Source organism: Martes martes, assembly GCF_963455335.1.
Source record: "Martes martes genome assembly, chromosome: 14".
NCBI lineage: Eukaryota > Metazoa > Chordata > Mammalia > Carnivora > Mustelidae > Martes > Martes martes.
This window is the reverse complement of record NC_137902.1, coordinates 88,586,742-88,612,649: the sequence shown is the minus strand read 5'-3', so window position 1 is coordinate 88,612,649 and position 25,908 is coordinate 88,586,742. Positions and strand designations below refer to the sequence as shown.

Below are 25,908 nucleotides of genomic sequence, written 5' to 3'. Positions count from 1 at the left end.
AGGGTACACTCACCGCTCTCGCAGAATGGCCCGTCATACGCAGAGAAGGCACAGTCGCAGGTGATGCCCCTGGGTCTCTCCCTACATCTCCCTCCATTGCGACACAGGTGTCCATAGCTGCTGCAGTGTCCCGGGCAGCCCGGGTCCACGCCCGGCGTCATCGTGGCCCTTTCTTCCAGGTCTAGGGCCAGCCCATTCAACCGCAGCGACCGAATGCACCCCAGGAAGCCTCTCTGTCTGGTGGCTGTCCCGCCTACAAGGGAAACAATTACAGCCGTGCCCTGGGGGTCTCGGTGGCGTTTCCACTGCACGTCCCACTGCGGGTGGACCGATCGCGTCAGAAAAGGGACCCGCCGGAAGCTCTACAAACACATGCGATTTTGAAAACCTAGGCTGTGATCACATACTAAGAATCATCCAACGATATCGAATAAACCGTGGACGGAAATATTTTTGGAGTTGAGCTTGGTAAATATTTACTCTAAAAAGTACTTCTTCAAGTTCTATTTAGAAAGATTTGTACATTTTTAAGTTGGTTCCTTCATTAAAAAAAAATCTCTCCTTTTTAAAGTTAAAGTGTATAAACTGTGATGGGCACAATAAAGTTAGATAGTTGAAAATCTTTGCAATACAATATATATTACAAATTTGTAACATGCAATGTATGTACATTGTATAGAGTTAATATGTAATATACATTATAATTTGTATATGCATCTGTCATACATATTTTGTTACATATTTGTTATACACTTGTATATAATATAATACATATATTATATATAATAACAAATTATATATGGAATACCATCCTTTCTGAGAAATGCTCCCATTAACAATGCCATGAAAAAGGAATTGAGGAACGGGCAAAGAAAGAAAGTAGGGTTGACATTAAAACCCAGGCTGGGGGCGCCTGGGTGGCTCAGTGGGTTAAGCCTCTGCCTTCAGCTCAGGTCATGATCCCAGGGTCATGGGATCGAGGCCCACGTCAGGCTCTCTGCTCACCGGTGGGCCTGCTTCCCCCGCCACCCGCCTGCCTCTCTGCCTGGTTGTGATCCCTCTCTCTCTGTCTGTCAAATAAATAAATAAAATCTTTAAAAAATTTAAAAAATAATAATAATAATACCCAGGCTCAGGCCTGCCTCGCTCCAGCCTGCCGGCTCTGAGGTCAGGAGGGTAACAGTCCCTGAACACTGAGTAGCTCTCTCTCTTTCTATCATGCCTCACACGAGCCTAATCTCAAATCTGGAGGTGCGGGGGTCACCTGGAGCGCTTGCTAAAACAGAGTTGGGGATCATTCCCAGGGATTCTGACTCGGTGGGCCTGGGGCACATATATCGGCATTTTCCACCAGCTTCCCACGCTCTGGAAACATTGTTTCTGTGAGGATGTCAATTCCAGGTAGGTGTTCATGCCAACTTCATTCCCAGAAATTCCATTCCTTGATCCTCAGGATTACGAATCGGAAAACAGAACTGTTTAATTTGCATCACAGTTTGATGACTTGACATGAAGACTTAGAGTTTTCTGTGTCATGGGTTGTACACACACACACATACACACACACACCTCCCTGCATAGCACAGTCCCCAGAAGCTGTAGGTGTCCTCTGGCAAAGCAGACTGCAGGCTAGTCTGTGATTTAGATTAGTTCCTAATAGGACCAGCTCCTTATTTACTTGAAAACACATGAGAAATGACCAAGGAAGAGCTACGTCATTGATTTGCTTGCTTTCCAAATTAGAATAGAGTTGTCTGAAAAGTAATGTAGCAAAACTTATCTCTCCCATTGAGAAAAAGAAAAAAAGTCTTAAAAAAAATAAGCGAGTACATGAAAAGGAAGACTTCCTCTACCCAGAGCTTTCATCCCTGAAGCACCGGCAGCGAGAACAGAGCCAGCCCAGTTCTGAACCCGGTGTCTGCAAGGACTGGGCAGCGGAGGAGGGCGACACCGCCACGCGAGTCCTCCTGCGGGCTGTGTTAGAGGGGACACTGAGAACTCGGGCACAGTCACACGGCAGATTCCCCGACTGCACTGAGAAGTGAAGCCGGGAGTTCCGGGTGACATTTGCTAACCGTTTTATAAATAGCGTTGATAAGAAGTCACTAAAGCTAACGCAGGTCGTCAATACTGTTGAGGTCCAGCCTGGGAACCCACCCACTGGGGACTGGGTTTCTCTTCTATTTCCGTTTCTAGACTACATCTCTCGCTCTCTCTGGACATCTGTTATCTCATCTGTGACCTGGGAAATCTAGGGAAACCATGATCCCGAACAACGCGCTATGGAAACTGTATTAGCAACCATCTGTGGAAAGAGAGCCCGACTCTTGCTGGAGCCCTCAGTCCGCGGTGCCGACATGAGCCCCGTGCACCTGCTGCCGTCACGGCTGGACGGCTCACGTCTTCTCTGTGTCCACCAGCACGGCCCTGCCAGAGGGCAGCCACACTCACCCACGAAGAGCTGGCTGTTGAGCTGCAGGCGGGCATGGCCATCCGCGGGCGCGGCTTGCGTCTTGCTGGGGAGCTGGTCCACTTGAAGGGTCGCCTCCTTCACGTTCCTCTCGGCCCTCACGTGGTGCCACCGGTTGTCGTTAAAGGGAGTGGGAGAACGCACTGTGACCTCGCATCGCCCGTTCCCCACATCGAAAGAAAAGGTCACTTCTGCAGGAGCTGCAAACACAGAGAGGAGAGCAGCTCGGTTCATTCCACAGGGAGGAAATTCAGTCTCGGGAGACAGGAGGGCAGGGGCATGACATGCTCCTTATGAAAGCGGACGGTGACACGGCTGCTGACCAATGTCACTCTGAGCTGGCTAGGAGGGCAACAGAAATGTGTGTCCTGGGGGAAGAAAAACAAAGCCATTTTACCCTATTCCTCCTCAGAGAATGCTCCTCATCTTGCTAAACCTTAAGGACTAGGGATCTTTCCCCACTGGAGGGAAACTGGCCTGTGACCTGCCTTCTTACATATCAGCGAAGTTATTTCAAGGTGGGTGGAATCCTCATGTACTTTATTTAAAAAGCCCTCCGTGAAATTTTGAAGCCAGGAACTGAGACTTGCATACATGCATGAACGATGTGGCGAGTCAATTACATGAAATGAATCTGCAATTTAGGGAGTAGTTACTGGACCAGTTTGGTTTAAAAGATCCTTATTGCACACACAGTTAGGGCAGCACAGAATTGGACAGACTGCTGTGTGTTTTGTGAATCACTGTTTTCCTCCCTATTAAAAATAAGGATTTAAAATAATGGAGCTTTAGGTGCTCCTGGGTGGTAAGGTTGGTTAAGCATTCGACTCTTGGTGTGAGCTCAGGTTGTGATCTCAGGGTCACGAGATCAAGCCCTGCACTGGGCTCCATGCTCAGCGTGGAGTCTGTTTAAGACTCTCTCTGCCTCTTCCCCCCTCCCAACCCTGCTCTCTCTCTCTCAAATAAATAAATCTTTTTAAAAAAGGTATTAGAGGGGCGCCTGGGTGGCTCAGTGGGTTAAAGCCTCTGCCTTCGGCTCAGGTCATGATCCCAGGGTCTTGGGATCGAGCCCCATGTCGGGCTCTCTGCTCAGCAAGGAGCCTGCTTCCTCCTCTCTCTCTCTCTGCTTGCTTCTCTGCCTACTTGTGATTTCTGACTGTCGAATGAATAAATAAAATCTTGAAAAAAAAGGTATTAGACCTTTAGTATGTACTAAAGGAATACAAGTGATGAAGAAAGCATAGTAGTACTTTGGGAATTAGGTTCCCAGAAGGGTTATTGCTATATACTGAGGCCTGGTGGCTTTGCCCAGGGGGCAACTCACCATGCAGCTCTAGCCTGATGAAGTCTGTGATCCCCAGGTTCTCCACAAACACCCCAGAAGGTGCTGTTGTCTTGAAAAAGAAAGCCACATCAGCACTGAGCTCTCCACGGAATGTAGGGAAGTGAAGGTATGAGGTCTCGATGTTGAAGGAAGCAGAATTCCAAAATGAACCTGTTTCCAAAAAAAAAAAAAAAGTGACAATAGCAAGGAAACAGAATAACAACCACATTTTGCATTTCTAGCAATTTTTTTTTACCATTATTACCATTTTTACCATTACTAAATGCATTCATTATCTATGCAAGCCTTCACTTGGGGGTTCTTCCAAACATACAGCCACGAGGTGAATATCCAGATACTGACTCTTTCAAGGATTAAGATGGACAAGACTGCAACTGAGTGAACAGATAATCACTGGAAATACCCTGCGTTTTTTAGAAGACGATGTTATTTATAGATTACCATTAAGTCAAATTGACTTTGGGGGGACGTACCGTTAGATGAACTTTAATACATGCGTAGGCTTGTATAACCACCACCAAAATCAGGACCCAGGACAGCTCCGTCTCCCCCCTCCCTCGGGCTGTTCTCTTACAGTCACACCCTCCTCTGCCCCTAAGCCCTGGCCACTGTGATCTACCGTTGTGCCTTTTCCAAGTGTCATGTAAACGGAGTCACACCGTAGGTAACCTTCTGAGACAGGCTCCTCTCACTCAGCGGAAATCCCTCGAGATGCACTCAGTGTGCCACGACTTATTGCTGCCCTATCGTCCTTCCTCACGTGGATCGGGCCACCATTTCTTTGTCACTGGAGAACGTCGGTGTGGTTTCCAGCTTTGGTCGTTCACAAACAGAGCTGCTCTAAACATGTCTGCCCATCACACGTGTATCTGCAAATAGTTTTCTTTCTTGCTTTCCAACCTGGATGCCCTTCCTTCCTTCCTCAGTGGCCACACTGGCTAGGACGTCCAGTGTGACTGAAGTCACAGAACAGAAGCGGTGAGATTGAATATCCTTATCTCGTGCCCACTCCTGCAGGGAAAGGGTTCAGTTTTTCACCAGTAACTATGATGCCAGCTGTTTTGTATATAGACAACCTTTATTAGGATCAAGAAGTTCCCTGTTATTCATAGTTTGCTAAGAATTTTATTGTGAGTGGTATCTGATATGAATGTATCATGTTAATTCATGATATAATCATAGTAATTCAAATGATCATGTTCATATCAATTGATGCAAAAAAAGCATCTGGTGTGATTGTTCTTCTTTAAACTGTTAATATGGTAGATGACATTGATTGATTTGCAAATATGGTCAACCCTTGAACAACAAGGGGGTTGGGGCACTGACCTTTGCACAGTTGGACATTCACATGTAACTTTGGACCCTCCAAAAATGTACCTACTAATAGCCTACTGGACAGGTTGACTGGACACCTTACCAAGAAGCATCAACATTTGATTAACACACACTTTGCATGTTATAGTATTATATACTGTATTCTTACAATACAGTGAGCTGGAGAAAACAAAATATTATTAAGTAAATCACAAGGAAGAGAAAATACATGTACAGGATGGTACTGTATTTTTTGAAAAAAATCTGCACATAAATGGACTTGCCCAGGTCAGACCCATGTTGTTCCAGGGTCAGCTGCACTGAGTCAGCCTTGTGTCCTGGCGTAAACACCAGTTGGCGATAGTGTATTATTCTTTAAATGTTCCTGGATTTTTTTGCTAATGTAGTTGAGGATTTTTGTATTTGTGTCTGTGATGATGTTGTCCGTAGTTATCTCTATCTTAATTTTTTTTTTGCATTTTCTTTTTCTAGTTTGGGTACTGGGGCAATGTTGGGCCCTTATAAAATGTTGGAAAGAATTTCCTCTGCTATTTGCTAAAAGAGATTGTGTAAACATGGTGTTATTTCTTCTTTGGTGGAACTCACCAATGAAGTCATCTCCGAATGGATTCAATTCCATCAATACTTCTAGGTCTCTACTAGTTGTTCAATTTATCTTGAGTGAGTTTTAGTAGTTAGTGGTTCTCAAGGAATTAGTCTGTTTTATCTACGTTGGAGAACTGACGTGTGTAGAGTTGTTTGTGGTATGCTGTTATTATCCTATTGATGTCTGTAGGGTCTGTAGTGATACTCCAGCTTTCATGCCTCATATTGGTAATATTTCTCTTCTCTCTCTCTAACAGTTTTGCTAGAGATTTATCTATTTTATTGTTCTTTTATAAATATTTTGTTTTTATAGATCTCTGCCTTTAATTGATTTCTCTTATCTTTATTATTTCCTTCCTTCTGCTATTTTGAATTATTTTTTCTTCTTTTTCTAATTTCTTATGGTAAAAGCTTAAATCATTGAGTTGAGACCTTTTACTTTCATAATACAAGCATTTAATACTATTACTATCTCTCCAAGCACTGACATAACTGCCTCCCACCATTTTTGATATGTTGTATTTTCCTTTTCATTCAGATCAATATATTTTATAATGTCTACTATTGAGACCTCCTTGACTCATTTAATATTTAGCAGTTTGGTGTTTAATTTCTAAGTGTTTGAAGACTTTCTCACTCTCTTTGTTCTTTGTTTCTAGTTTAATTCATTTATGTCAGGGAATGTATTTTTGTGTGATTTATTTGATATGTGCTCAAGTTTGTTTTGTGACACAGAATATGGTGTATCCATGTGCATTTTAAAAGAATGTGTATTTTACTGTTGGTAGGGTGTTCCATAAATGTCAATTAAATTCTGTTGCTTTGTGGTGACATTCAAGTTTTATGTACACTTTGCTTGTTTCCCCCCCATTAGTTCCAAAGATTAATGAGAGAGGAGTACTGGAATCTCTAATTATAATTATGATTTTGCCTACTTCCCCTTTCCATCCTGTCAGTTGTTGCTTTATGTATTTTGAAGCTCATTAGGATTCTTATGTCTTCTTAATCGCTTTTTGTATCTGTTAATTTTCTATGCTTTCAAGCAAAAACTTTAATACAGAAACCCCAGCTTTCTTTCAATTAGTGTTTGTGTAGAATATCTTTCCCTGCCCCTCTTTTTAAACTTATGATATCATTATATTTGAAGTGAGTTTCTTGTACAAAGTACATAGTGGAGTCATTACCATCTGTCCTTTAACTGGTTTGTTTAGACCATTCATATTAAATATAAATGTTGACAAGTTTAATTTAGTTTTATCATTTTATTATTTTTTTCCTGTTATTTTTTCCTTATGCTTTTTTGTTCTTTTCTGTCTCCTTTGGGGTTAAACATTTTTTAGTTTTCTATTTTTGTTTGTCTATAGCATTTCCTTGATTGGTTATTTTAGGAGTGACAATATATACACTTACCTTTTCAGAATCTGCTCAGAATCTACATTTTAACTACTTGGACTCATATGTCAAAACCTGGCCAACAATTCTGTCAGTTTACCGAGTGCCCTTTATTTATTGCTGCCAAATGTATTCCATCTGTACAAATGTATTCCATATGTACAAATTAAGAATTTTATGAAATAATATTGTATTTTTTAATACAACCACAAGTATATTTAAAGTAACTCAACAGGACAATAGTCTATTATATATACCCTGATAGTTACCATTTCTCAAGCTGATTTTTTACCCCCGAGGTCCCAAATTTCCTTCTGGTATCATTTCCCTTCTGTCTGAATCTTCCCTTAGAAAGTCTTTTAAAGTATTTCCTGGTAAGGAATGCTTTTAGCTTTCCTTCGTCTGAGAATTTATTTATCTTCATCCCTGAAGGAGGCTTTTGCTGAATATGGAATTCCAGACTGACAATTCTTTACTTTTAGCCCTTGAGAAATGTTTTGCCACTTCCTTCCCGGCTTCCATATTTCTAATGAGAAAGTCATGGCCATATGAGTAGGAGTTCACCTGCAGATGCTACATCACTCCTCTCTGGTTGGTCTCAAAACATTCTCCATTGCCTTTGTTTCCAGCAGTTTGATAATGATGTGTCTGGAGGTGAATTTGAGTTTATCCTGTTTCAAGTTCATTCAACTTCTCAAGTCTGTTTTTTACCAAACTTGGACAATTTTCAGCCTTTTTTTTTTCAATTTTTTTTTTTCAGCACCACACTGTTCTGTCTGCTTCTGGATGTTCAATTACATGAATGTTAGATCCTTTGTTGTTGACTCAGAGTTCCTTGAGGCTCTGTTCATTTTTAGATTTTTTCTTTCTTTTGATCAGATGAGTCATTCCCATCATTAAGGCCACTGACTGTCTCATCTCAGATCCACTATTTGGTCCACCCAGGACATCTTTTATTTCAGTTTCATATTTTTCAGCTCTAAAGTTTTCATTTAGCTCTTTGGATATCCTATTTCTTTGGTGAAATGTTCTTTTTCTATTTGCTACAAAAGTGTTTATGATCGCTTGTTAGAGTTCTTATGTAATAGTTGTTTTAAACTCTTTATCAATTCATTCTAACCACTGTGTCACAATTGCATTAGTATCTGTTGACTACATTTTCCTAAGCCAGCTTAGATTTTTCTGATTCTTTGTGCTAAGTAATTTTGGATGACTTCCTAGATATTTTAAATATTATATTAATAAATTCTGGGCTCTGTTCAAATGTTGTGGAGCATGTTGATTACATATATATATATGAATATACATGTATATATACATATATACACATATATACACATATACAAATTTTATTTTTTGTTTTTAATTTATTTAGGTTTTTTTGCAGGCACTTGGCCTAGTTAGGATCGGGCCACACATTGCAACCTGCCTTCTGTGGGCTGTCTCTAATGGCAGTCCAGTTTCCAAAGCCTTTGCAGCACGACCCAACTCTACCTCATTCGTGCACAACCCAGTGGCCAGCCTGGGTCTTGGGTGGTCGACTCTCCATTCAGTTCTCAACTTCTTGGGTCTACAGTTAGGACCGGATCCATGCATGTGTGGCTCCAAGGTGAGCCTCGGATTTCATGAACAACATACAGTATGCTCTCCTGAACGGCTGCCTCCCTCTGCTCTTCCAGGTACTTTCTGGTCCCCTGGTCTCCCTTGTCAGTCACAGAACTAGAAAACAGGCTCTACTGAGACTGCTCTGTAACACTCTCCTATGCAACTCTACCTGGTCCATTGCCAAGCGATGGGTGAGTGGAGGAAAAAAACAAAAATAAGAGGAGTCTCCCCACCATCTCTGAGCCACAGCTGCCCCATGCAGAGCAAAGGTCCCCTTCTGAAGTCCTGGCTTTTGTGTGTTCCCTGGGCAGCTTCTGCTGCTATCGTCATGGGTCTGCCTGGATAGAAAAAGAGGGAAATGGGATTCCTGCATTCCTTGAGAGTTAGAAACTTTCTGTTCTGGCCTCTAGCCAGGGCTCAAGGGCTTCTCCTGGAACCTCTCTGTCTGTGACCCAGTGCCCACGTCTGGGTTGACCGACAGATACAGGAGGGAAAAGTAAATGATGCCTTCTGGTTTCTCCTCCTTGCCGCTGCTGGCTTCCCAGTGCCCTGAGATAACTGTTTCAGGCGTTCTGCCCAGGTTTCATAGGGGACTCATGGGAGAGATGGGGTGGGCGTGCTTAATTCGTCCTATCCGGACACAGAGTGAGGTCTGCAGTCTAAGTCATGAGTGGGAAGAACAATTCTTCATACTATCATCCGTCAAGGCATGTTCGTATGTTCCGTACACTGTGACTATCCACCTCGCAATATTTTTGTCATCTGACGTAGGAAACGTTCTTTTTCTCAATGGCAAGGCTCAGAAATGCCAGGACTTCTCCACATGGCAGCATCTCCTATGCGGCCCCAGGAAGGGCTGGCCACCGCAGCCTTGGTAGACGTTGAATTCTGGCCTCTGCTCTGACACGAGTGCCAGTGGAGAGTCTGGGCCAGAGGACTGACGTGCCCTGACCTTTCCCTCTGGCCGTTCTGTGGCGTCTCCGCTAAGTGGGCAGAAGCAGCTGCAAGCAGGCCAGTCAAGCCACTGGGAGGGGGCGCTGGATCCAGTTTTGAAGTCCAAAGCGATACATTTGTATTTGTGGATGAGTCCAATGTGTGTTAAGAGAAGAAAGAAGTTATGAGTGGCTGTTACATTTTCCGTCTAAGCGAAAGGAAGCAGGGAGTTGCCATGCCCTGAGTTGGGGAAGGTTGTCGTGGAAACACTTTTTTTTCCTTCTTTTGGACAAACTGTTCTGAAATGCCTATCGAGGCAGAGAGGTACAGCCTAAACAGCTGCATGGCAGGGGCGGGAGTGCAGGGAGACGGCCTGGGGTATAGCGATGGCGGAATCATTGACCTCAATGTGGGATTTAAAGCCACGAGCCTGTTGGGAACAGCTCAGCACTGGCGAGCAGAGAGACGGAGGGCTGAGGACGCAGGCAGGGGCACAACAACAGGATAATGCCACTGGCGTGGGGAAGGAAGGAGGGAAAACCCAGACTTTTGTGGGTAAGCGGGCCGCTGAACAGAGACGTGAATCACAGTGAGTGAGGACAGGAGGCCAAGGTCAGGTCCGACGCCGCCTGAGAGCAGACGGCAGGTTTAGCCGGGTTGGGGCCTCACTGACGCCTGGAAAAGGCAGTTTGTAGGGGGTGACGGAGGAGACGGCCGGAAGGGGACACATTCAAGAGGGATCAGAAGGAAGTAAATTAAAGATAGAGTGGATCCGCTCTATTTCAGTTAGTTTGGGAGACGGAAGGCTTCGGAGAAATCCACATGCCGTGGGAGGGGGGAGGACAGTTAGGACCACTGAGGTTCGCAAACTGTCAGGGGTGACGACGAACAGGCACGTGATGGCTTCCGTCACCTCGTTTCTCAGTATCTTACCAGTTTTAGGCATCTCGGCGCTCAGCCAATACTTACTTACTCCAATTAATTAATTATCAAATCACTAGATCTTGCTGACTGGGTGATCAGTGTTTCAGATCATCCCACCAACATTCACAGCACTAGTCCGACTCAAATACTACACAGAGGACACACACTCCGAAGGTAATACATATTCCTCATTTTTCCCTCAAGCACAACTCCTATGTACACTTCTTTTGTAAGTTAACACATTCCTAATGAGATGCAGAGTATTCATGTCTCCTAAAACACTGACATGCATTTCCAGGGGTCAGAACAGCTCCTCTTGCCTCTACTTACTGTCCCCCGAGCAGAGCAGAGGCCCCAGCGCATAAGCCGCTTCTGACTGTGGTCGGCCCGTGTCTCTCATCGCAACCTGAGTGACTGGCAGGTGCTCCTTATGGGAAAGGACTACTGTGTCGCGGGTCCTACAAAACAAATATGACCACCTTAGCGTTATTCTGAACGACATCCAGAGAAGGAGCAAATAGTCTATTACTGTAGCACAAGACGTGATAAGCTAAATTTGTAAATATATAACAATAAGGAAATCATAGGGCTCGTCTGAACTCTGACACAGTAACCTACTTAATAAGGTCTCTGAGGATCAGAGATCCTTGTTCCTCTGCATGACCACAGAGATAACAGCGGGCAGGGCTGACGTCATCACCGTCACTGCGAGCACGACATTATATTTCCCTGCAATGAAGCAGTTTGCTGCCCTTTCCCATCTAGCTGCCTTGTGAGATTTAAATGCAAAACTTACATGTGCAAGATCTGCTTGGCTTCATTAAAGAAACAAAACCAAACCACCCAACTGAAAAGATTTAGGTTTTCAATCCCCAGATTTTTCTTTTTTTACTCAATTTTCCAAAATTCCTATCGTGGTTTCTAAGCATTTCCTTACATATTGATGCCATCCATTAAAAAAGAAAGAAAGAAAGAAAGAAAGAAAGAAAGAAAGAAAGAAAGAAAGAAAGAGACGGTTGATTAAACCAAACAGAAGGTATGATACAATGTGCTCTTAAAATTAATACATGGGGTAATGCGTGGGAAGTGCTCGTCGTGACTGTCACTATCTGTTCATTCGGCCACATTTGGTGCACAGCGACTCCTTGCCAGGTCCTGCGTGTCAGGGGCGTGGGCATAAAAACCACCATCAGTGTCCCCAAGGAATCTAGTGGATATTATAAACAATTGTGAAAATATAATTGTAATACAATAAAATCACGTAAGTGAATATTTGGGACTGAACATCTATGGTTCCAATGTAACAAACACCAGACTCGAGCCAGGGGTCCTGGGAGGAAGCTGTGCCACCAGCCACCCCTCTGGGCGAAGAAAGGAGATTCTTCCGCACCTGTGAGCTGCTCATGTTCTTACGTCCTGCTTCAATTACGTATGTGCTTTGGGTTTAGAACAGAAAATAGTTTGTCTAATGTATCCTTCAGGTGCCCTGCATCTGTGTAGAGCCTAGGAAGTTTCAGTTTCGGACGGTTATAAAGCCCCACTCGCTCCGATGTACACAAACGGAAGTGTCGGAAACTGACGTTTTTGCAAGTCAAAACAACCAGCAATTTCGGATGGTTCAGCCCAATCGCTTTGCTTCAAAAAGACCCTGCATCACTTAATAGTTAATCATTCCAATTCTGTTGAGGCATCAAAAATATTCTTTCGAGGTAGGAAGTTTAAAATTATTAGCATTTTTATTTTGCTTTAAAAATGTTACAAAGGGACTGCTGGTGAATATTAGCAAGATATCAAAACTTTGAACTAATATCCTGAAAGTTCAGAAACAATTTTTTTGGAGTCAGATTGTTTCCAAAAATCAGATGGAACAAAATCCCAGGGCTTTATCTGGGTAAGGCCCTGTGATTTCTGTGCTTGGAAGCACACAGGCAGGTCGTCCCAAACACGGAACACCTGGCTTTGTTGGGACCGGTACAGGTGGTCGGTCACAAGCCAGAGGGTGGCATGGATTGCGGGGGGAGTCAGTCTGAAAAAACGCTTGTTATAAACGTGGGGCTAACACAGCAAAATTCATTCCTGGTGTTAAGTACCAGGAAATGTTACAAATAAGCATTTTCATTCCTGTCATTGCTATTTTGGTAGAGCATCTAGAGGGAACATGCAAGGGCATTAGTTATTCATTGAGTAACTGAATTTTAAAGAACCATTTAAAAGCTACATTTATAATGTAGTGAAAAGCTACACTTTAATTGTTTTTAGCAATGACAAAGCACAGAGAGCCCTGCAAAAAAACCTAAGGAAAATCATAATGGGTAATTGTGTGTGTTAAGGCAGATATTATAATACGTTATTTTTTCATTCTGTTGTTTGCAAAGTAAATTCCTGAACCTGAGGAAATTTTAAACAACTCAGAACTGAGAATTCTCTCTCAGCACAGGTCATTCCCACATGTCCACGCTTCATGTAGGACGAGATTCACTGCCAGGGTCCCCAGACTCATTTGAAATTGCCGAATTTAGTTCTATCTCAGGTTTTTTCTTGCCTCTCCATGTTTCTCTCTTTTCCCCGAAGGTTGGGAGTGTTGCTCTCTGGGCATGACGATGCTCACGACAGGTTTCGCGCCCGCAGTGACGGGACTGCCAAGGCCCCTTCCTCTTGGTCTTCAGTTCCCAGCGCTCCAGAGATGCTTCTTCTGCTGGTGTTTCGCAGAACACTTTTTGGCAGGTGCAACACAGCCACCGCGACCCCTGAGTTCTGGGAAAGGCCGCAGGGAACAAACACCGGGTCGGCTTTCACGTTTCCTAATTGGTCCGGAGAAAGCGAGACTGGGGACCACGGAACCATCGCCGCCCAGAGCTCCCTGTTTTGAAAGCTCCCGGGCTCGCTCTCGGGCTGTGCTGTTCCCTTCGCTCATCCCGTCGGCAAATGCCCTTGGTTCAGAGCCTGCGGTCCCCTGACACTCCAAGTCCTGGGGGACCAGTCTCCCGTCCTTGCTTCGACCTTCAGAACCACCACTGACCACTGCTTTCCCACGCACATCTTCCCAGCACGTCACCGTCCCAAACACTCAGCAAACGACTGGTGTTGGAATTAAATGGAACCAAGAAAATACTGATTTTTCCCACTCATGGCAGTCGTGTGATATCTCCATTTAGATACATCTTCTTACAATCTCATAAGAAAACATAAAAGTTCTGCATATTTCTGTTATCTTTATTGCAGGATCTACAGTCTTCATGCTGATTTTGTAAGTGGTTTTCATGATATTTTCTTACAGTAATAAGCTCTTTGTAGGAATTCAGTTATTCTAAGATTCAGTGGGTAGCCCTACTAAATTCTCATTAATTTCAATAATATTTCTGTCTATCCTCTTGGGTTTTCCTGGTAGGCAACCATATTTCCTATGAAAAATGTCATCTTCATTTCCTTGTTTCTAATCATTTGTGGCTTTGAAATGCCGCCTATACTTTCATCCCTTTGCTATTCATTTCTAACCTCAATGTCCTGTAATCAGAGAAATTGTCCGTACCATAACAACTACTGTAAAATTTTGGGGGTTTTGCTTTATGAAACATTAAGAAAATCATTTTGCAAAAATGTGCCATGTGCGCTTGAGAAAATTATATATTCTGTAATTTTCAGGGCCTACCAAATCAAGCCGTTGATTTCATATAAAAATATTCCATATCCTTAATAATTGTCATCCACATGATTTGCCAGTTGCTAACAGATGTATGTCTAAACCTCTCCTTACAATGGTTGATTTGTATATTCCTTCTTTCAATTCAGGCATTTATTTTTTATATACATTTTGAGTCATTTTTGTTAGAAACATACGAGTTTAGGATTATTAGGGGTTTTTTGGTGAAATTAAAAAGCATCATGATATGGTGATACTAATCATTCTATATTAAGACTTCAAAATTTGGGGGCGCCTGGGTGGCTCAGATGGTTAAAATCTGACTTTGGCTCAGGTCATGCATGATATCAGGGTCCTCTGATGAGCCCCAAGTCACTGGGCTCCCCTCTCAGCAGGGAGTCTGCCTCTCCCTCTGCCTTTCCCCCCACTTATGGGCATAGGCACCCTTTCTCCCTGTCAAATAAATAAAATCTTAAAAAAAAAGACTTATAAACTTAAATTACTTCTTTGCACATTTGCTTGGTAACTTGTTTTAGGATTTTGCTTTCAATATTTCTAGGTGTACAAACAAGATATACTTATTTTTAATTCAAAATGACCTATCTGCATTTAAATGACTATTTTTGTCACATTTATTGTGCCTCATTACTCATATTACGTTATTTTGTTGCTCGTTGTTTCCTCTTCCTTTGTAACTTTTATTTCCTACCTTCTTTTGAATTGACTGTTCTTAAAATCCTGTTTTTCCTTCCTTCCCTCTTTGGACTTGAGTTTTACACCGTTTCTATCCTTCAGTGCTTACACTGGAAATCTCAATGCGCTATGAGCCGTTTAGTGCTGACAAACTTCCACAGAACAAGTTTCTAAGTTCAGTCATGTTCTTATTTCTAACCCTGGCTGCAGTCCTCTGTCGATCACAATCATTTTGTTTCCTGGACAGAACCGCTCCCTCCTGTTTCTGTAGGGTACATGCCTGACACATGACCGGTGTCCCGTATTTGCCTCTTGTGTTTCTGTTACCCTCTGAGTTTACACATTTCTTTCCTCGATGTTTCTTCTAGCGTCTGGGACTCTCCTTACCAGATCACCCGCTTTCATTTTAAAAACCATTCTTGAAACTTCGTCTTCTGGAGTCGGCTGGTGGTGTATTTCTTCTGTGTCTGTCTGTCTGGGTGTCCCTGTATCTTGGCTGGGGACACACTTGGAACTGGACAGTTACGGTACTTAATGCTACACGGCGAGGGGAGTGCCGGCACCTGCAGGCTTTGCTGGGTCCACAGAGGGGGTCTTGTCTGGCTCCGACAGTCCTTGCTTTGACACCTTCTGGTCACCTCCACTCCCTTTCACATTCTCTTTAATCTTCCTTGATTTCGGCATGATGCTTCTACAGGTGGATTTACTCTTATTTATCCTGCCTGGTATCCTAGTATTTTTTCAAGTCTGGCCACTTCTTGGCTATTTTGGCCCTTAATTATTGCCAGTCTCCTCTGTTGAAACTTGACTCTGACCCCAGTTCTCCCCTCCCTGTCCCCGCTTTCCTTCCTCCCACGCCTGTCTCTCTGGGCTAGAGTCCCTGCCACTTATCTACACTCATTTTCCGTTGTTTCCAGTGTTCTGATCCCACATGTCCAGTATCTGATTTGACAAGTCTTAAATTTCAGTGAGAATATTTTCGTTTCTAAACCTTCACTCGGTTCTTTTGTAAGTCACGATCACCTTTGTCAATAGTACCTGGTTGCTTTCTCAATCAGTCCCAGACCTTGTTTTTCCAACAGCTCACGCATTTATTTTATTTGATGTTCTTAAGGTATCCGTGATCTGGGATTTTTAGGCATCCATTTACTCCGTGGTTTCTTCTGCCTCCCACTTCTGTCCCCTGGGGCTGCATAGCCCTGATTGTGAGCTCATGTTTGGTGGCATTTTTATCTGTGGGAATCCTTGGGGAGGGCGGGCCTCTAGCAAGAATGTCACATACTTCTATGATGAGCCATCGGTACTGCTGACCTGTGGCCACACTAACTTAATCCAAGGACCATGTAAATTTGAACTCCGGATCTGTGTGAGGGCAGGTCTGGGGACGTGTGTTTTCAGGGAGTTATTTCTTGCTACCTGGGGGGTTAGCTGGAAGGTCGGTCCCTTTCCACCTTCTCTCTGGGTTTAGAAGCCTTCTGAGACCTCCAGCGACAGGGCAAGGTTTGTGTCCCATAATCCCCTTTTATGCACCCTAGACCCTGTTTGATTTCCCCTATGAGGCCATTTAAAAATGCAGCTGGCAGCGAGGGAGGTGAGCAAGCATGCCGGGGTCGGCCACGGGGCTGTCATCGTATCTATCGGGTTAAACTTAACCGTAGGAACTCTGATAATGGTACTTTCAGTGAATGGGAAACATTAATCTGGTATTCCTATCTTATTAGGAAAAAAATAAAAATGGACATGATTAGTTACTCACAGGTAAACAGAAATAGCTACCTTAACGCCTCCATCCTCAGACTAATTACACTGTACACATCAAAGCTTACACCTCGAACTGGCTGGGGAATACTTTAATCTGTTCTCTTTATACAACTGTCTTGTCCAATGTCTGCCTAACTTACACAGTTTAAGCAACACGAAATTACAGTTTGCACAGGGAAATTATATGGAAATCACCATTCATCCCGGGCAGCGTCACAGTTGCAGTGACGTTGAGAATCAAGGCAGTTCCCCTGTAATCCACAAGCACACTTTTGAGCACCAGGCAGAGAACCTCCCCAGTAAGTGTGTGTTTCATTGGTTCTTCCAACCCACCAGCTCACGAGGGTTCCATCTGAAAGACAAGTATGAGAAAAGTGACACCTACTTTGCCCCCCACTGCCTGCCTCCCCAGCATAGTCCTTTACTCCCCTCTGTCTAAAACACAGATGAGCAGAGGTTAACTCCACAACAGGGTCCTTTCAAGGAGGACTTCCAAAGGTTTAAGAAACATTTCCACATCTAGATGTACATTCTCACCATATGTTTTACTTTTATTAGAAAATGAGCAAGTCGTCCCTAACTCATTCAGGCATGATATCTACACATTTCTCCTGAGGACTCCAATGACATCATTTATTTGGACAAAACATTGAAAGAACTGTCATTTAAAAAAAAAAGGAATGAATGAAAACCAGAGTAATTTGTACACTGCATCCAAAAGCTGTTCGAGAGCCTAAAATGCCATTGGAAGATGTAATATGGGACAAAATATGGATTTCTTATCTATGGGATGAAAAGACCGGTACTCTCCCGTCATGTCTTCCAAGTGTGCTGGAGGAACGAGTTTCTCGTACTGACACGTTGGCTTTGTATCTGGAAACCACAGACATGGCCTGATAAGCCTCCCTCGTGCCCGAGGCGGGTCCTGGGCTCTGGACAACTGAGGCCAGTCTAGCTCAATGCTCAAATGCTCCAACAGGGCCAGAGGCCCCCTCAGCTCTTCTGGGCTGTGTCCTCTGCTGAGGCCCCAGGACAGACATGCAGGGTGAGGATGACAGGGAAGGAGGGCCCTCGGGAGGGTGGAGGGGAGCAGTGCCTCATAAACAGAGTCAGAGCAGGAGAAACGGAAGTGACCTCCATCAGCCGCCTGCGAAGACACCTGTCCATTTCAGCGTGCTCCCTCCCTCAGACCCTCAGGTTGTCCCCACCCGGCCCCCACCGGGAATCTGGAACACGTCCCACCTTCTCCCTAACTTACAGCCGCCACCGCTCGTTATGGTCCCCTGTGCGACGAGCCTTCACCTGCTGCCCACAGCCTCCCAGCGGGCGCACACGGGCCGCACTCATGACCGCCCACCGCAGGCCCGCTGGGTGAGATGTGCGCCAAGAAATCAATGTCTGCAACGTTTGTTTTTTCCCCTCAGTGTGTTGAAACTTATCTGTAGGGGGTGGAAGATCTTTTCCACTCAACAGACACTTTTTAAAACACCATTTTAAACATGGGATTATTCAACATCCTTTCCATAGACGGAGGAGCAAAGACATCGTTGCCCACGGATGTTTGCTCACACCCGATTCTCTCATTTCCTCTATCAAGCAAGAACCAGCAAGTGTTGTTCAAGGTACAGAATGCATTGGGCTCCATTCAAGCTTTCTTGGAGCAATCCAGAGAACGTGCAAAAGGATCATTAAGAACAATGCAAAGAGGAAGAAGAGGCTGAAGGGAAGGGAACAGGGCTCCCCCCACCTCCGGCACCTGAGCCCCTGGCTGGCTGTGCTCCGCTCCGGCCACAAGGGCCATCCTCAGGGACCTTCACGCCCACGGCACGGAGACCGAACAGTCTCCTGGAATCAGCACTTGCCGCCCTTGAGCTCCCTCTTAGGCCCCCAGAACCGCAGCCCCTGACACCTGCAGCATAGAGACCTACCAGCTGCTGCAGGCAAAGGCCGCGGGACCCTAACAAGAGCTGAAGCCCACGGCTCCCCAGCAGCCCTCCCGGAAAACCACAGGAGCCAGGCCCCCGCCTTCTCTCCTCTCACGATAAACCCCGGTGAGCTGGTAACAACTGAGGATTTGAACACAGGGGAATTCTTGGGGGGAAAACTCGATTCTGACTGACATTCCCGTTCCCAGTCCGCTCCATGACACTCTTAAGCTCCCGACAGCCACCTAGGGTGGTTTCCCACCATATAACCTTCCACTGAGGGCTCCCGGGGAAGGCTCCTTGCGCCCATTCATGTCCGTGGATGACCACCGTGAACCAGTGCGACCCTTTTCAGGTGTCTCAGGCGACAGTGTTTAGGCCTCGCCTGTGCCGTAATGAAGGGCCACTGGGCTCACGGGCTGGACTGCGCCCGTCTGAAGGAGGTTTGTGCGAGTTCTCCAGCAGCAGCCCACGGAAGGGCAGCCTCCAGCCTGTGTAGTTAACAAGTCCCTCATTCCGTCTCCACCCCAACCCCAGTTAAAGCCTCGGTTTGGTGGCGGCCATGGCTGCGTTATTTACCGCTGTGGGAGGGAGCACAGCCGAGGAATCACTTGCGAATCAGGTAGGGAGAGGCCCGCCCTCCGTGTGGGGATTCTTTACTGACCTGGGCCGCGTGTCCAGGCTGTGGCACAGACCACACGCCAGCGCGCAGAGTTTGCTCCCAGATTCAAGGGGGTTTGCTTGCCGGCCCTGCTAGCGGCTGGCGTCTACACCGCTCTGCTTCGCCTCTTTCCCTGCTCCAGCAGCCCAAGCCGCCCTGAGTTCCTCCCCCGGGGGCTGCTTTCTCCGTCCTGGGAGCGACCCGGTTTAGCTGGCTCATCTGTTTGGCAGGAACCCAGTCGCAAGGAGCACTAATCCCCCAGGACTAACCACGCATTCCACATGCTGGAGCGAGGCCAAGGAACAGCGTTTGCTTCATGCCTTTCATCGACGTTGTGCAGTTCGGTCCCGGCGAGGTCAGTGTCTGAGCACGAAAGTCTTGGGGAGAGGAACCCCCGGGCTGCTGAGCGGCAGGTGCAGACCCTGAGCTTAGAGGACCCTGACTACCGTTCTGACAAAATGAGGCATTTCAAAGGAAGAACATACGAAACCAAAAGTAAAATTTTCAAGAATAGAAGCGCTATGAAAAGCCACTAGCCGGGGTGCTGCGTGAGAGGAGCTGCGTAACACCGACACGGCTCCCTATTAATGATGACCGAGAGACTAATCACACTCAGCCCATGATGAAGAATCTCTCAGGATAATCGCCTCCAGATAACTGAGCCCCGCGTGCTGTCCCCCATCTGTCTAAGACCAAACATTTCGGAGGCGTGGCCGCCCTTCATGGTGGCTGAGCCCTGAGCGTTCCGATGACCTCGTGAGGAGGCTTTCGTCGATCCGTCGCCCACTTGAGTCTGGGAAGAGACTTCCCAGCTCGCTCTCCGCTTTGAGCGAGGGGCCACACATACGGACCCCGCTCTCCGCTCCGAGGAAGCATCTCTGTAACGTCCCGATCGCGACATGGCACCTGGGTCAGGCCCCTGCCACCGGTGGGCACGGCAGCCCGCGATGGCGAGGGACTCCCACGACTCACCGCGGCCAGCTGAAAGCCTCGACTTCTTGCAGTGCAGGACCAGCTCCTGCCGGCAGTCGTCCGCACCGTCCGTGATGGCTTGGAGCTGGTCCGGGCTGGCTGCGTACTTGAAAAACACGGGCTGGGGGCTTCCTCCATTCGAGCTTTTGACCTTGGCCAGCTGGGAGCCATTGTGCTGTACCGAGATCCAGGTGGTGTCCTCTGGGCAGAAACAGGGTTGGGAGGGAGACAGCGACTGTGACTAGGTTGGAGCAGTTAAACATAATGTGAGAGTCGGAAGCCTCTTTTATCTGAATTAGGGTTTTATTGTTTGTAGCTATCAGGTCTCTTTGGCGTTGGAGTCAGCATAAGGGACACGGTTAAACTGTTAGGAACGGGGACTCTCTTTATTAGAATTCGTCTTACCCTGAATGCAGCCAACATCGTCAGGGGGCCAATTCTTAAAACTCTGTGTTATAATATTCAAAGTTATAAGTAAAACGTTTTGTCCCTTAATTTATGCCTTTCCATTACTGTAAGAAGAAGCTAAGTTTTCACTGTGTGTGTATGTGCCCTTATGTTAATACACATATTACTCTCCACTGGACTCAGCATTTTTTCCTCTGGTAATCAAAGAAATGCATAAGAGACCCATGGGGGGAATGAGCAGCTCACATGATCATGCAAAACGATAGGAAATCAGTATTTTTCACAAAAATGGACTGACCGTGTGTCAGCATCTCACTCAGTGCCCAGCCCCAAACGAGCGCCCGCTGGAGTCGCTGATAGACCCATTCCTGCCAGGAGCACGACTCACTCATGTCTGCTGGTGAATCCTGACCTGTTTCTGCTCCACTGATCACCCATAGTTTTAAAAGAGATTTTGAAACAATGGATGAGCCCTCCACGCTGTTTCAAACAGAAGAGAAAGATCTCCCTTTCTTCTACCTTCCCCCCAAATCTAGGTCCTCCCACAGTGTAAAAGGGCCATGGTTCAGGGGCCAAAAGGCTGGCTTCATGTTGTCCTAACCCAACTTCACTTATAACATCAAATCACATAAAACATCCTCTGGAACACGCATCTGGTACAGACATGATCGGTCGACATATTTCCAAATTATAGGGGCTGGAAACAGTCACGTGAGGTTTGTTCTTATTACTTTTAATGGCTAAGACCTAAACAAGGTTAAAAAATCAAATCGATTTTTTAAGGTTAATCAAGGTTAAAAAATCAAATTCATTTAAGGGGCTCTGAGCGTTCCTATAGCAATTTGAATCCCACAGGTTTTTCTCCCCCCCTTTAATCATGTTTTCACCAGACATTTTATATTTCAACATTTTCCTGGAAAATTTCTTAAATGGACCTGGTGTTATTTTTTGCAATTACCTACTCACATTCACGGTCAGGGTTTCTTCCACCAGACGAAAGGGGGTGAGAGTGCCGAAGGAGAAGCCAGGGGCTGGGCTCGGGGATTCGTGGGTTCTAATGCCGAAGGGTCATTTATGTCCATGGTTTATGGCACAAAGAGAAACGCTGTGCCTGAGGGGCTCCCGCAGGCTGGTGGCCATGTGATGGACTCATGGTCGTGCATGTTACAGTGTAATCAGAGATTCTTGAGTGGAGAGAAGGGAAAGTGTGAACATAATCTCAAAGCTTCCTTTTGAAAAAAAGAGAAATGTCAATGCTTGTCCTTTCTAGAAATATCACTTGTAAGGCCCCAGCGAGGGCTTGTTATGTTTCCTCGATGTGGCACAACGTGGGATTTTCATAGGTTTCCGACTGTAGTGGGAAGGCACCCTGGAGAGGCAGCGTGACGGAAGCTCTCGAGGACGAGGAGACAGACCAGGGAACTGAAGGGACCAGCATGATGGAAAGACACTTGGTTGTTACGCACCATATACCGAGCACAAACGAGATTGGAGGAAATTAACTGTCATGGGGAAAATTTCAAGCAGGACTTTTGAACTGTTGAATGAGGCCCCATCACATCACGTTCTCCAGCTCAGTGGAGCCTCTCGTCTGCCCACGAGCAGGGAGGCTAACCAGGGCTCCTGGCCCACCGTTTGCTTGGGCAAACCAACCTACATTAACGTGATGCTTTGGTTTGATAAGCAGGATATAAAAAATAACACTGACTCACCATATCTTATGATACCCCTAGTTTCTCTTTTTATTTTGCCAAATTATATCCACTTGGCAACCTGCAACACTTGGTACACTGTGGATTGTATCTCTGAACTATACAAGGCATCTTTTAAGGGGAAGCAGGTGGTTGAATGGGAAAAAGGAAACGGATGTGTATTTTCCACGGTCGGGGAAATGTGGCCCCTCGGTGGGTCTGCTATGCTCGTTTTCATCTCCCCAAGGGAAAAGAAGAAAAAAGACTTGATCACAAAAACCCTGATGCCTGCCTAGGGGGTCGGTCTGTCCCTCATGAGATGGACATTGATCTCCAGGAACGGGAAGGCAAGAATCCCCTTTCTGACAGAAGCCTGAAATGAAGCCCAAGCTGGGTCCAACACCAGGTCTTCGGAAGGGAAGCCAGCTGCCAGCATCTCTTCTGATGGGAAGCGGGTGCTCGAGCTCAAAGACGAGGAGGCAGGCGACACGCGAGGCGACGGGACCCATTGCCCTCCACGTGCAGGAGAAGGACCCAGTGGAGGACGGGCACTCACAGTGATGCAGGACGGCAGAGGGAAGGGGAGACTAGCAGGCGTCCCTGCAGTCACAAGATGACGTGAACCCTGTGTTCTGGGCCGGACAGCCCCAACCCTTCTCAGGACTCGGCAGCACCACGATCCGGAGGGAAACACCACAGCGGGCGGCTCCCATCTGCCTCACGGCCCAATCCTCCTGCTGCACAGAACAGGGATGGGAGCCCGGGAGCACCCACTCACCCAACTCCAGGAGACGGGGCCACGGCACCACACAGTGTGGCCACCAGGCTTTCTGAGGTGCTCAAGTTCTCAAAGAGCGCTGAGGCCCGTGACCTTTCCAGAGTGCCTCATGCCCCTGGGTCTTATCCTGGATTTCAAAGGAAAACACACTCCTGGGAAAATAGAACCAGATCACAGGCTCTGATGGGCACCTATGTGCACGCAGGGCTGGGAGGGCCCAGCAGCTGCTGTGAACGTCCAGTGGGGGCCAGAGGAAGACAATCGGCGGCTCTGATCTGCCCCTGCGCTAGACCTAGGAGGCACTGGCCTTGCCGTGTTGTCCATGTGCCAGAGCCCAGGAGGATTGGACGCTTGTATTTCACCAAGGAGAGGGACGGCTCCTTGCGGCAGGCAGCCCCTGGGTCCTGGGAGAGGCCCAGAGGCCGCCCTGTCTCAGCCCCACCCCTTTGGGTCCCTCCGGATCAATACTTGCATTAGGGCCCCTACAAGGGCAGCCATTCTTGTCACAGTCTGGAGGCCTTGAGCTTTGCATGATTCACTTTAATATTTTCCACACAAGACAACGCTCTGAGACACAACTAGATACTCCAAGAAGTGTAGCTACCTCACGGTCTTCTTCTCCTGGAGTTTCAGAGGGTCATCTTGTCACTTAACAGGTCACACTAAGTGTAGCCTTATGTGTCTGCTCAGTCATTCGTGTGGACACCTGCTGTTTAACGTGGAGGGACACAGGGCCCCGCCCCTGGAACCTCCCACGTGTCAGTACCGTGGAATGTCATTAGGGTCTCCCCCTGCATTTCAGCCCATCGCACAGCAGGAGAGCAGAGCAGTTTCCTCGGAGAGAACCTTGTGTAGACACTTACAAAATTAGACACAGACGGAGCACTGTGTCACGGTCAATGGGAGAATACAGGCCCTAACTGGTGCTCTTGGAATCATCAAAAAATTCTCTAAGCCTTTGATGCCAAATTTGGTAAATGGGGAGACCGAACCAGGTGACATCAAAAGACTGAAAACCATGGTTCTGGCCATCTTCAAAGGCCGTTAACCAGGCACAGTGCTGGCCGAGCCACCATCTGAGGGCTGGGCTCTCACTGCTTGTCGAGACCATCTTCCCGTCCATCCACAGGCAGGGCCGTGCTGATGAGAGCGGGAGGACGAACTTTCCCAAAACACGCATCTTTCCACTCCCTTGGGAGCAGGGACAGGACCTGGTCCGGAAGTCGTGTGTCCCCACGCATGCTGGGCGCGCCTACTTTGGGAACTCCCTTTAGAAGCTGCAGGAGATCAGCCAGAATGACGTCCCCTCCGTGGGCGCAGGAAGGGTTCCTACCAGGCAAAAGCCCATAGAAAAGAGATGCAGGGTCGTGGTGCATGACTATCATCAAGGAACATATTTTCTCTCTTTTTTTTTTCCTTACAAATTCTAACATTTCAACATTATAGAATCTTCTGGAAGAGATGCTATTTTCGAGCAAAACCTGCCACACGTGACATGATGATGCCATGCTTACTGTCTGTCTCAGTTTTCAAGGGCAAAGCAGAGAACAATGGAATCACAACTCTTCCTAAGCAGAGAAAAATATATTCCGCAGCGGCTGTGCATGTGTTCATGAAGGAGACTCTCCAACCCACATGCAGAGACTTTTTATTTTGTTTTATTTTATTTTATTTTTTACAAATTCCCAGCAAGTGTCCCTATCTACAGGCACCAGAGATACCCCAGAGATATGCAGGCCCCGGTCCAGACCACCTGAATAACATGTATACCGCAAGACAGCGAGTCAGAAGAACGTTTCGGTTTCCACTGCATGTACAGCTCACCTCTCCGCCCTCCTGGAGTCAGTATGAAGTGTGTGATGACATGATGCCTAACAAACGTACATACCTCGATCAAGAATGCCTCTTGCTGTCTACGGCCATACCACCCTGAACACACCCGATCTCGTCTGATCTCGGAAGCTAAGCAGGGTCGGGCCTGGTTAGTACTTGGATGGAAGAATGCCTCTTGCTGAACGGATGCCAGCCATCGTGGGCGCTCTCGGCGAGCCGCGATCTTTGCTGCTGGAGAGACTTGCCTTGCTGTTGGCACTGCTGACTGATCAGGGTGGCAGTGCCGAAGGTCAGGGCGGCCGTGGCCACTTCTGAAAAGAAGACAACGGTGACATCTGCAGCACGACTGACTCCTCCTCTCCTGAGTGACATCTCTATAGCATGGGATGCCATCGGTTCGCTTTTTACCTGCAGTAGAATTTCTTCCAAACTGTCAACAAAGCTGATGCAATATTCTAAACACTTTGTTCTTTCAACCGCCTTCACTGGGAGTAGATCCCACCTCCACAAACCACTTTCTCTGCTCATTCGTCAGCAGCAACTCTTCATCCGTCCAAGCTGTATCCTGCAGCGGGTGCGTCCCGTCCTCAGGCTCCACTTCTGATTCTGGCTCTCTTGCTGTCTGCACCACTCCCGCAGTGACCTCTCCCTCTGAAATCCTGAGCCCCTCAAAGTCATCCCTGAAGACTGGAATCTACTTCTTCCAAATTCCTAGTTATGGTGACCTGTTGATCTCTCCCAATGAATCATGAATGTTCTCCATGGTATCTAGGATGGTGAATCCTTCCCAGAAGGTTTTCAATTGACCTTGCCCAGATCCATCCGAGGAATCACTATCCAGGGCAGCTACAGCCTTAGGAAATGTTATTTCTTAATGACGATGACCTGCCAGTTGAAATGACCGCTTGATCCATGGGCTGCAGACTGGATGTTGTGTTACCAGACATGAAGACA

At 46.5% G+C, this 25,908-nt stretch overlaps 1 pseudogene across 1 annotated transcript in view; it reads right to left on the bottom strand.

The window, feature by feature from the left end:
* LOC308355050 (contactin-associated protein-like 3) overlaps positions 1–25,908 on the bottom strand; it is a 141,381-nt pseudogene that overhangs the window by 5,816 nt on the left and 109,657 nt on the right. Inside the window, exons 13-18 of the transcript in view lie at positions 20,245–20,445; positions 16,882–17,038; positions 10,923–11,050; positions 3,795–3,965; positions 2,452–2,670; positions 14–253 (exon numbers count right to left, since the gene is read on the bottom strand). The product of the transcript in view is annotated as a contactin-associated protein-like 3 (transcript). The remainder of the gene's footprint in view (positions 1–13; positions 254–2,451; positions 2,671–3,794; positions 3,966–10,922; positions 11,051–16,881; positions 17,039–20,244; positions 20,446–25,908) is intronic.